This window comes from Ranitomeya imitator, chromosome 1, assembly GCF_032444005.1.
Source record: "Ranitomeya imitator isolate aRanImi1 chromosome 1, aRanImi1.pri, whole genome shotgun sequence".
NCBI classification, from domain to species: domain Eukaryota; kingdom Metazoa; phylum Chordata; class Amphibia; order Anura; family Dendrobatidae; genus Ranitomeya; species Ranitomeya imitator.
This window is the reverse complement of record NC_091282.1, coordinates 1,156,622,740-1,156,635,188: the sequence shown is the minus strand read 5'-3', so window position 1 is coordinate 1,156,635,188 and position 12,449 is coordinate 1,156,622,740.

The window sequence follows — 12,449 nt, the reverse complement described above, 5'->3', positions numbered from 1 at the left end:
GTGACTGAGGGCAGATATTAATAGCCTGGAGAGGGTCCATGGTTATTGCCCCCCCTGGCTAAAAACATCTGCCGCCAGCCACCCCAAAAAAGGCACATCTGTAAGATGCGCCTATTCTGGCACTTGGCCACTCTCTTCCTGTTCCCGTGTAGCGGTGGGATATGGGGTAATGAAGGGTTAATGTCACCTTGCTATTGTAAGGTGACATTAAGCCAGATTACTAATGGAGAGGCGTCAATTCTGACACCTATCCATTATTAATCCAATTGTATGAAAGAGTTAAAAAAACACACACACATTATTAAAAAAGATTTTAATGAAATAAACACACAGGTTGTTTTAATATTTTATTGCTCTCTCAATCCACCTGAAGACCCTCGACCTGTAACAAATTAAAAATAATAAACCAGCAATATACACACCTTCCGTTGATCTGTAACGTCCCACGCTGTAAATCCATCTGAAGGGGTTAAAATATTTTACAGGCAGGAGCTCTGCTATAATGCAGCTGTGCTCGTGCCTGTAAAACCCCGGGGAATGAAGGTAATGTAGGTCAATGACCTACAGTTACCTTCATTCGCGGTGATGCGCCCTCTGCTGGATGTCCTCATATGAACTCGAGCCTGGGAGCTTTCCAGGAATTGCTATTCCTGCTTTTCCCTTTTTCACGTCACTTTACTTGTCATATAATGGACTAGTGAATTATCCTTTTTCTGTATTGCAATTTTTGAGATTTGCTGATGTAGTCCCTCTTGTTGTTTTTGTTCTTGTTTATATTGAAAATAAGCTAAATAAAGAATAAAAAAATATAAACTACACGTTATCAGATAAATAAATAGGAACAATGTCATCGAGTTTCTGCCACAATGTTAAAAGATTAGAACCAGATCAAGTCCCTCTGCTGTTCAAATAAGGTGGAGGATCTTACTTGGAAGAAGGAGGGGAATTCACTGCCATGCATTACCCCACTGTCAAAAGAGCCTCATAAGATACATGCTGTCCATGACCCATAGTACTTCCGACGTAGTTTATTTAGCGACTCTTCAGGGGAGATAAAGACCAGAGCAATACATAAACTGGGTATAATGTGTCAGCTGTTAAGGCTAAAGAGATGGATTTATTCTTATGTTAAATTTGGGGAGGAAAGGTCCAACTTTATTCAAACAATTTTAAAAACATAGAAATGCACAAGCCGTTTGAAAATCTTCTACCTGTTTGGCAAAAACTCTGTTCCTAATATTCATAACATCCTTCATCTGTTTCTTACAGAAATTCCAACAATACAATACCTTAAAATTTAAGCTGAAAATGTAAGTTAAAATCACCACCTTTTGTCCATTTTTGTCCGCTTTTTATAACTAAAAAGAGACAATTACTTTTACAATAATTTTTATGACACTTTATTCTTTTACATTCAGACAATTTTTGCATTCAATTCCAATAATATTTAGGTGTAACATGGAAAAGAACATTATGCAGCATTATACACACTTGCTGAAAAACTTATATCAAGTAACTAACTCACAATAAAAAGACATTAAAAGGCCACTTCCTGTAGGCCACTGTGATCGAAGTGTTGGTTCAGTTTATGAATAAATGATGATGTTTACAATATACATGCAGAACATATAGTGCAGACTTGTGTAACTTTGTTATGTAGCCGTTTGCGTTGCTCAATGATTCAGACTTTTTTTTTAACAAGCAACAAAAAGATGATGAAGAAAGGAAAAGCAGGATCTTCATGAAAGCTCATACTGGTATAACCTGAAATGAACCCAAAGAGTTAAAATCAGTTCACAACACCAATGTCAGCTGGAAAAAAAGACAAAATTCCTTCTGCTTGCCCCATCCAATGGAAACAAAGAGTAAATGCATGCAACGCTATACTCAGGTGGTAAAAAATGGCAAGTCTTATAATGGAAACCGATTCTGGAGGAGATGCTATTCTTGAAATATTTCCAGATGCAGTTTTGAAAAGTTTTTGAAGCTCTTTTTTCTGAAGCATTTTTCACGACCTTTTTATTGGACAATGCCCACCATGGGGATTGTTCCACAACATCCATTTGAAAGAAATGACATGGACTTTCTTCCCATAAAGCATATTTCAAAAAACAAACAAAGAAATAAAACAGGAAAAAACGCTAAAGAAGCTTACATTTGAAAGCAAAGTGGATATTTATTAGAAATAAATAGGAGGATTCCTTCAATCATTTCTATGTATGGACACATGACCTCTTTTAGAAGCTTCAATATCCACTTGGTTTCGCAAGAGGAAGGTGCTAAGGGGAAACGCTTTCACTGTTTTACCTGAAGTAGCTTTTTTTGCATCTTTGCCACTGGATTTTTTTTTAACTCCTTAGTGACGGAGCCAAATTTTTGAAATCTGACCAATGTCACTTTATGTGGTAATAACTCTGGGGCGCTTCAACAAATCCCCATTTTGAGATTGTTTTTTGTGACACATTATACTTTATGACAATGGTAAATTTAGGTTGATATGTTTTGTGTTTATTTATAAAAAATATCAAAAATTTGAGAAAAATGTAAAAAAAATAGCAATTTTCAAAGCTTGAATGATTATCCCTTTAATCCAGATGGTCATACCACAGCAAACCATTAATAAATAACATTTCCCTCATGTCGGCTTTACATCAGGACTAGGGTTGAGCAAAACGGATCGTTCATTTTCAAAAGTCGCCGACTTTTGGCAAAGTCGGGTTTCATGAAACCCGACCCGATCCCTGTGTGGGGTCGGCCATGCGGTACGCGACTTTCGCGCCAAAGTCGCGTTTCGTATGACGCGCTTGGCGCCATTTTTTTCAGCCAATGAAGGGGCGTGGGCAGAGTGATGACATAGGTCTTAGGGGCGTGGACGCCTATCGCCATGTTGTCGCTTGTGCGCTGTAGCGATTTGCACTGTGTAACACCAGCTTTTCAGTTCAGGGATGGATGGAGGAGAGAGAGAGAGAGAGAGAGAGAGAAAAAAAAATCCCATTGGATTTGCATTGAGTTTCGTGTTTCGGTCGATCCTCGACTTTTCGCCATAATCGGCCGATTTCACTCGACTCGACTTTTGAGATAGTCGGGTTTCGCGAAACCCGGCTCAACCCTAAAAAAGTCAAGGTCGCTCAACCCTAATCAGGACCATTTGTAAAATGTTCTTTTATTTTGTTAGCACTTTAGGAGGTTTAAAAATGTAGCATCAATTTTTCATTTTTTTCAAGGAAATGTACAACATTTATTGTTTTAGGGAACTATCCATGTTTGAAGTGACTTTAGTGGTCTCATATATTGAGAAACCCCCAAACGTGATACCATTTTAAAAACAGCACCCCCTGACATATTGAAATCCGCTTTCTGGTAGTTTATTAACTCTTCAGGTGCTTTAGAGGAATTAATGCAAAGTGGTATGACAGAAATGAAAATGTGTATTTTTACCACCTAAATGTCGGTAACTTCTGAACAGGTTACAACAGCCGACAGATTTCAAGGCCGCTATTTGGTCGTGAATTACCATCGCAAACATCAGGAACACACAATCATGATCTGAGGGCACCAATTGGGATGAAGAGGAAGCCCTCACACTCTGTTAACCATTTATAATAATGTAGTCACTATTGACAGCAGCATTTAAGGGGTTAAACAGATATGGACGGTGCCAGCACTGATCGTGGCTGATACAAGAAGTTGTCAGCTATAGTGTACAACCGACAGCTGCTGGATTGTCGCCTGTATGGGGAGGCTATTCTCTTATATCTCAGGTCAGTTAAAAGACGTATTGGCTGTCATTAAGGGGTTAAACTATGCATGCAATAGTAAGTGGCTTCCAAGGCGAGGGTGCTTGATAATTAACAAAAGCTCCAAAAGACAGAACATATATACAAGTCGTTTTCACAAAGAAGTGCACATATTAATTCTTTTTAACATTTATCAAGCACTCTTCTCAGGCTGGTTATGAAGCATTTCAGTCTAAAACTATGGCAACTGTACATATACCCTTTGAATTACTTTTTCAAGATTTTTTGTTATGCAGGCCAACTCCGAAAGACTCTTCAAAAGAAATCCACTATGTGCACATACCCTAAGGGCAAGCATCGTATTTGGGTCCTAGTGCAATTCGACAAAAAAATCCCAAAGCATTCCGAGCAATGTTATGCTATAGCATCTGAGTGTAGTCCGATTTCTACAGACTGATAGAATGGAGAAGAAGGAGAAATGTATTTCTCCATTTTTCTCCTTATCTGAGAGAATATGATCACACGGTGATCACAACCTGATCAAACTCTGTTAAGAGTTTGATCAGTGTGTAATGTGCACGATAGACCCAATTCTCTTTGAAGAGGAAATACAGTCATCTGCACCTGCCTTAAAGGAAGTCAATATGTAATTAGGTCATTAACGAACACTGAAACAAGTGAACCTGGCTCTTTTTAGTATTTTTAAGGTCCACTGAAGTCAATGGCTATATTTGCAGTGCAAGTAGAGCCTAAAGTTTTTGGAAATATAATTGGTTTCTTTAGTTGGACAATATTCTATAAATCGCATTTGTACAGTAGGTGCAGCATATAAATATATATCCAGTTATACATTTGGGTGGGAGCTGCCATACTGCAATAAGAAGAGAACCATTAGCATGAAAAATTACACCTATGCTTCCCTGTTAAAGCACATTTCGTATAAAACACAGAATCAGATTTATCCAGTTCTTCCTGCTGAGATAAAGCAGGTTTTAGTTTGAAATAAAGGTTACTGTACCTCATGAAATATTTTCTAAAGAATAAACAAATAAAAATGTTATAGAGCATCTGTACTGTATGAACATTCCTCTTTGTAGATATTGTAGACACACTGCATGATATTCATCTTGGCTAGCCACAACCTGACAGTTCCCTCTTTCTAGGGTGAATGTTTTGTAGAAATTAGTTCAAAGACATATATGGTAGACAAAGGAAAACAAGACAAAATAATTATTTGGGGATTCAGCATTTCAAATTCCAAAACTTTTTTTTTGTCATTATCATTCCAAATATCCAAGGCACTAGAGTCTTTTTTTCCTTCAAGAAACGTACCTTCTATCCTTAAAAATACATTGAAATACATTATTAATATTATTATTAATTATTTTTAGAGCACCATTGATTTCATGATGCTGTACTTGTGAAAAGAGGTCACTGTAAGTAATACATAATATTTCAGCCATAATCAGTAGTGATGAGTGAACGTGCTTGGATAACGTCTTATCCGTTCATGCTCGGGTGTTATCCGAGCATCTCGGCATGCTCAAATATTATGTTCAAGTCCCTGCGGCTGCATGATTTGTAGCTGTTAGACAGCCTAAGTACATGTTTAGATTGCCTGTTTCTTAGGGAATTCCTTCATGTGTTAAGGCTGTCTAACAGCTACCGGGACTCAAACATATTATACACGCTTTCCCACATTCTTGGTTAACACCCCATAAGATGTTATCCAAGCATGTTCGCTTATCACTAGTGATGAGCGAATATATTCATTACTCAAGATTTCCCGAGCAAGCGCGGGTGACCTCCGAGTATTTTTTAGTGCTTGGAGATTTCGTTTTTATTGCAGCAGCTGAATGATTTACATCTGTTAGCCAGCATAAGTACATGTGGGGATTCCCTAGCAACCAGGCAACCCCCACATGTACTTATCCTGGCTAATAGCTGTAAATCATCCAGCTGAGGTGAGGAAAACGAAATCTCCGAGCACTAAAAAATACTCAGAGGACCCCCGAGCGTGCTTGGGAAATCTCGAGTAACGAGTATATTCGCTCATCACTACTTATCACTAATAACCAGCCATTATCAAGCCAAAAAAGGAAAGACTAGATAAAATATACACAAAACAGATAGTAAAACATTTCAGCTATTTATACGCCATTGGAATTGGGCTCTAACTCTTTATCATCCTTTGAAACCAACCCAATTGTCACAGCAATTGTCAACCGATTGGAAAACAAGGGATTAAACACAATTCAAAAATATCTGCAAATACTTACCTTTCTGTAAAATCTAGAGAATCAGGTCAAGTTTACATAAGACTCCCTTATCTTATTAGAGTACCTAGCATATAACATTCTAAAAAGTAGGGCAAAATCTGTTTTCATTGATTGCTGTTCACCCAATCCATAGGAAATGTCAAGCAAGAAACGTTTTACATATGACTTTGAAGATATGCCTAGGTTTCTAAAATTCTTTGGTGCAAAGAAAATGGATTGTAAAGACTTCATCATGTGACTTCTAGACTTCCATGTCCACGATCCCAACAGACGATATATGCAAAGAAAATATTATGAAATGGAATCTGTCATCAAGGTGTTGCTATGTAATCTGAGGACAGAATGAGATAGCAATTAAATTACAGAATTCAATGATGTGTCACATGTCCGGCTTTGTAATGTTGTTAACTTAGACTGAAGGTTTAACCCCTTTGCGACATGGGGCACACCAGTATTGCTCTGCGGGAGGTGTGTTCATGCCCAGAGCAGTATTAGTACAGCACCACGATCATGCGGCCTCACGATTAAATGGCCGAATATAGCTGAACATATACAGCACAAAAGCCGGTGTTTCACACGCTGTGAGACAGCGTGGGAAACACCGGCGTAGCACTTCTGATCGGTGATGAAATCTTCCCTGCCGGTCAGAGAGCCGTGGTTCCCATGATGTCAGAAGACAGCATGAGAACACAGCTGTGATTGGCGGTAAAAAGTTTACCTCCGGTCACTGGTGTCAGCTGATGGGACTATAGCTCCCATCAGCTGACACTTGCTGCCACTAATGCCAGTGTGAGCAGGAGCTGCGGATGGGAGAATTCATCAGCCGCTCCTGTGCTGTAAATAAATAATTAAAAAAAAACAGAGTGGACCTGAACCCCATTCACTTGAATGGGGGCCTGACAATATAGTGCTTGACACACTGTCATATGCATGACAGCACGGCAAACACGACTTCTGATTTGCGATGAAACCATCCCCGCCGCTCAGGGAGCCGCGGTTACCACGCTGTCAGAAAACAGAATGAGTGCTCAGCTATGATCGGAGGTAAAAATTTCCCGCCGGTCACTGTTGTCAGTTGATGGAACCACAGCTTCCATCATCCGACACCTGCTGCCGCTACTAACAGTGAGAGCAGGAGTGAATGATGGGAGTATTCATTAACCGTCTCCTCAGCTGTAAATAAAAAATTAAAAAAAATTGCGTGGGTTCCCCCCTATTTTTAATAACCAGCCAGGCAAAACTCACAGCTGGGGGCTGCAACCCTCAGCTGTCAGCGTTAGCAAGATTGGTTATCAAGAACATAGGGATCCCCACGCTGTTTTTTAAATTATTTAAATAAATAATTTTTAAAAATGACATGGGGTCCCCCCCCCTAAAGCTCACAGCTGGGGGCTGGTATTCTCAGGCTGGTAAGGGGCCATTGATATAGGCTCCCCAAGCCTAAAACAACAGCCCACAGCTACCCAGAAAAGACGCATCCATTAGATGCACCAATTCTGGTGCTTTGCCTGGCTCTTCTCACTTGCCCTGTAGCCATGGAAACTGGGGTTAATATTTGTATTATTGTATTGTCAGTTGACATGAGGCCTACGGCTTAGTAATTGAGAGGTGTCTATAAGACACCTCCATTACTAATTCTATAGTTATATATGAAATAAAGACACAGCCAGAATAAAATCCTTTTTCTTAAAAAAATGACAGACTCCTTTAATATTCTCAATTAAACCATACTTACGACCTCGCCTAATTCCACCGAAAGCCCTTGATCTCCTGTAATAAAAATGTAATAAAAAAAAACAATATACCATGCCTGTCCTTCGTTCTGAGCCATGCCACCATCCATGTCTTGGGGATAATTACTTTTCAACCTGGATGGTGCCAAGATGCAACCGTCCAGGCTGAGAACCACTGGTGAATGAGATGCTGCAAGCACAGCCTCAGTGCCTAGTGGTGACATCACTGAGACTCCGTTCCCATCCGGGATAATTTCAATGTGGTGAACTTACCTCTGCACTGTGCGACTTTCTCATCATCAAAATTTGTTTGGTAATCACAAACATTTAAGTGTGACGAACATGCAAATTAATAGGAAACCAGGAGGGGGCAAACACTTTTTCCGACAGCTGTATACAGTTGTGCTCAGAAGTTTGCATACCCCAGCAGAATTTTTGCTTTCTGAATATGAATGATAACACCAAAACTTTTTCTCCACTCATGGTAGGTGTTTGGGTGAAGCCATTTATTGGTTCTATAGCATGCAGATGAAGCAGCATATACATGCTATGGAAACTGTCAGCAATGCACAGCCATGGAGACTTTCTGATCATGCACTGTGCATGATCAACAAGTTTCCTAGGTAAGATGACCCAAATGTCATCATGACAACATCTGCTCACCATGGAAGTGATCGAGACCCCGCATCACGCCGTGGGGTCTCTGATCCAAAAGCATAGGAACTATTAGCCCTGTTCCGGCTTCCAGAATGCTGCGATTGTGTTCGATCGCAGTATTTTGAGGGTTAAAGTTCCAGCAGCAGTTTATGACCACTCCTGGCACCTAGTGCTGGGTGTCAGCTGTCAGATTCATCTGTGACCAAGCGGCGATCGCCCACACATCCCCTTGAGCGCATCCAATCAATCTGACATAATATTCCGTCCATGATCAAATAGGCCCAGGTCACATGGACGGAATATTACATCATTGCTCCACCGATGACACAGAGAGATGTCTGCAGCTGGTCCTGCATTTCGAAGAGGCTCAGCGGGAGGCAGAGAGAGCTCTGGCTGAGACAGCCGAGCGACAAGCGGAGTGGGAATACCAGCTGCAGTTAGCCAGACTCCAAATGCAGGGGTCGTACCACTCCAGCCGTGAGCCCAGCAGCGCTCAGATCCCAAAACCCCAGCCAGAGCACTTTCCTGTGATGGAAAAGGATGGGCACTTGGACACTTTTCTACGGGCCTTTGAGAAGGCGTGCAGACAGTACCAGCTGCCAACGGAACAATGGGCCAGGTACTTGACCCCAGGGCTAAAAGGCAAAACTCTGGAGGCGTTTGCTTCATTTCCGCCAGAACAAGATCGTGACTGCGAGGCCATCAAGCAAGCCCTGATAACTAAGTACCAGCTTACACCTGAGGTTTACCGTAGAAAATTCTGGAACCTCCAACGTGACCCACACGACAGCTACGGTGATGTGGTGCATGGTCTCAGGACCCACTTTAACCAGTGGATCCAAGGACTGTGAGTGACCATCTTTGAGCAGCTGGGAGACCTGATGATCAAAGACTTGTTCTTGCATCTTTGCCCAGCTGAGGTACGACAGTTTGTGATGGACAGAGAATCCAAAGATGTGATGAAATCAGCGCAGATTGCCAATGCCTACGAGGCCAACCGTAAATCGGAAGTGCGGAAGCCCGTCACTGCCAGCTGGAGGTGGCTAAGCCTGCAACCAACGCCAGTGCCCCTGCCATCCAACACAACAGAAGCCCTATTATTGCTCTATTATGGGTATACCTTGGCGATTGGTGGAACAGCTTAACATACATTTTTTTGCAAAAAAAACGTATTAACTAAATACCCTGTATTTTTTTCATTTTTTGACTAGCACTTGCTTATTTACTGTGACTTTTTTACAACAGAGTATTTCTGACCTCTCTGTGCATTTTTGTGTCTTCAAGTTCTTTGGTGGTGTGAACAGGTTCCTACAGACTTGTTCACTATGCAAGTAGCCCATGTGTTTTTGGTTCTATAATTGTTCTCTTGTTTCTACAAGACTGGGGAGTCCACCACTCCTCTGTGGGTCATTTGCATTGTAGCTGTTCCATCCTGCATGTCCACATGTATATTTTTTCTCTCTGAACCCTGTTTATACAGGTACTATACAGATGATCAGGTTTTTAAATACATCAGATAGGGATTATATACATTAGATAGGACTGCTCTATTATGGGTATACCTTGGCGATTTGTGGAGCAGCTTAACATACATTTTTTTTGCAAAAAAACGTATTAACTAAATACCCTGTATTTTTTTTTCATTTTTTGACTAGCACTTGCTTATTTACTGTGACTTTTTTTACAACAGAGTATTTTTGACCTCTCTGTGCGATTTTGTGTCTTCAAGTTCTTTGGTGGTGTGAACAGGTTCCTACAGACTTGTTCACTATGCAAGTAGCCCATGTGTTTTTGGTTCTATAATTGTTCTCTTGTTTCTACAAGACTGGGGAGTCCACCACTCCTCTGTGGGTCATTTGCATTGTAGCTGTTCCATCCTGCATGTCCACATGTATATTTTTCTCTCTGAACCCTGCTTATACAGGTACTATACAGATGATCAGGTTTTTAAATACATCAGATAGGGATTATATACATTAGATAGGACTGCTCTATTATGGGTATACCTTGGCGATTGGTGGAGCAGCTTAAAGGGAACCTGTCACCTGAATTTGGCGGGACTGGTTTTGGGTCATATGGGCGGAGTTTTCGGGTGTTTGATTCACCCTTTCCTTACCCGCTGACTGCATGCTGGCTGCAATATTGGATTGAAGTTCATTCTCTGTCCTCCATAGTACACGCCTGCGCAAAGCAATCTTGCCTTGTGCAGGTGTGTACTATGGAGGACAGAGAATGAACTTCAATCCAATATTGCAGCCAGCATGCAGCCAGCGGGTAAGGAAAGGGTGAATCAAACACCCGAAAACTCCGCCCATATGACCCAAAACCAGTCCCACCAAATTCAGGTGACAGAGTCCCTTTAACATACATTTTTTTGCAAAAAACGTATTAACTAAATACCCTGTATTTTTTTCATTTTTTGACTAGCACTTGCTTATTTACTGTGACTTTTTTACAACAGAGTATTTTTGACCTCTCTGTGCATTTTTGTGTCTTCAAGTTCTTTGGTGGTGTGAACAGGTTCCTACAGACTTGTTCACTATGCAAGTAGCCCATGTGTTTTTGGTTCTATAATTGTTCTCTTGTTTCTACAAGACTGGGGAGGCCACCACTCCTCTGTGGGTCATTTGCATTGTAGCTGTTCCATCCTGCATGTCCACATGTATATTTTTTCTCTCTGAACCCTGCTTATACAGGTACTATACAGATGATCAGGTTTTTAAATACATCAGATAGGCATTATATACATTAGATAGGACTGCTCTATTATGGGTATACCTTGGCGATTGGTGGATCAGCTTAACATACATTTTTTTGCAAAAAAACGTATTAACTAAATACCCTGTGTTTTTTCATTTTTTGACTAGCACTTGCTTATTTACTGTGACTTTTTTACAACAGAGTATTTTTGACCTCTCTGTGCGTTTTTGTGTCTTCAAGTTCTTTGGTGGTGTGAACAGGTTCCTACAGACTTGTTCACTATGCAAGTAGCCCATGTGTTTTCGGTTTTAGAAGCCCTGTCCCTGTTGCCAACAGCACCAGACCTACCACCGACCGCCAGTGTTTTTCCTGCAAACAGACTGGTCATATCAGTGCCTACTGTCCAGCAAAACAGAAGAACCCCCCAGCCAAGGCCCCAGGGTCTAATGCAGAATTTCTCTTGGTGGGTGGGGCAGTTGGGAGGGTGTGTGACAACGTACAGCACGTCACCGTGGGGGGCCATGTTGCTACAGACCTCAAGGACACCGGGGCTGAACGGACCCTCATCTGTCCCAAACAGGCGGCCCCTGAAGAGATCATTCCGGGGAAAACCCTTATTGTCACCAGGATTGGGGGCATCAACTATCCCTTGCCACTGGCCTGGGTTTATATAGATTGGGTTGAAGGAAGTGGGGCTGTCCGATAACTTGCCGACTGATGTTTTATTGGGGATTGATTTGGGGGAGAATGGTTGCATACTATGTCCCTGACTCTCCTCCTTAATCGAATGCTTATGATAGCAATGGGAAATCGCATGTGTTATCTGACAATGCTTTATCGAGTAATGATGCATCTGATAACCATTTTTTCTCTAGAGCTGATGCTGAAAATGATGTAAATGTGCCAACTAAACCTGATAACCATTTTTCTGCAAAGGTTGATGTGTCCACATGTGCAGGAGTGCTCAGCCACGTCACTCCGTGGGTTGGGATGGCTGAGGAACCCCTAACAGGAGCAAGCGTCGGTGCTCAAGCAAATGGGGAGGTGCATGGGAGCCGTGAGGAAGGTGATGCCATGGAATTGATCCATGCCACTGGCCCATAAGTAGCACTGGTCCTGAGGTAATGGGGGTGGATGGGGAGGTACCACTCATAGCAGAAACGGCTGATGGGTCTGTGGAAATCCCCGGGGAGACAGCCTACGAAGCTGCTGTCACCTTCAGTCAGAGTGCCCAGAACACAGGTAACGTTCTGCCTTCTGGACCCTCCTCAGTCACAGGTGTAACCAGAGATGGGCCCAGAGCAGGTCCCAGAGGGTTCCCTTGGGGAAGGGACCGGACCCTG